Below are 805 nucleotides of genomic sequence, written 5' to 3'. Positions count from 1 at the left end.
TTCCAAGGTCCAGGACGATGGGTTGAGGGACGCGCTGAAGCTTGGGGCAACTGCCGCCAAGGCGCGGTGGGGAAAGACCACCGTGCAACATCTGCCTGGCTGAAGAAGAACAGGGGGCCCACGCAGTAAGTGGGCTCTGCTGACCCATCAGCTGAACATATGGATATATGATTGATAAACATACAGACCTGTGTATGCAAATGATAAATTCTGATCTGTGTGGAATGTTTGCGTATGTATGGCATGAACAATTGTACAGATCATCAAAATTATTTATGATTAAAGTAGACTTTTGAAACAAAAGAAATAACATTTTATCTGGGAAAATAGGGGCAGAGTTGGCCCTTCGGCCCTTTGAATCTGTTCCATGGTTCACTATGACCATCCAACACAGACCCCTGCTCCCTGCTTTTGCCCCAGCACATGTTGAACCCAATAGCCCCAGGATTTGTGTCCAAATCCGTCAATGCTTGGGGTCGGGGTCAAAGCTCTGGGGAAGGTTGTGAAACCCAATGTGGGTGTGTTTTTGTTTTGCTCAGGGAGAGGAGGAAGGAAGGCAGGCGGAACCATTGATAAGGGGACCGGCCGGAAGTTGTCCCGTCCGGAAGGATGGAGCGTGAAGGACCGGAGAGGAGCGGGTGGGGGCGACGGACCAAACGGGACAGGGTGGGAGGGGCGAAGGACCTGAATGCGGAAGGTGGGCGGGGCGACGGGCTGGAAGGGAGTGGGAGGGGCGAAGGACCTGAATGCAGAGGGTGGGCGGGGCGAGGGGCCGGAAGGGAGTGGGAGGGGCGAGGGAGTGGGT

The sequence above is a fragment of the Hemiscyllium ocellatum genome, chromosome 46 (assembly GCF_020745735.1).
Source record: "Hemiscyllium ocellatum isolate sHemOce1 chromosome 46, sHemOce1.pat.X.cur, whole genome shotgun sequence".
Taxonomy (NCBI): domain Eukaryota; kingdom Metazoa; phylum Chordata; class Chondrichthyes; order Orectolobiformes; family Hemiscylliidae; genus Hemiscyllium; species Hemiscyllium ocellatum.
The sequence above is the reverse complement of the archived record's forward strand: the minus strand, read 5'-3'. Positions refer to the sequence as shown.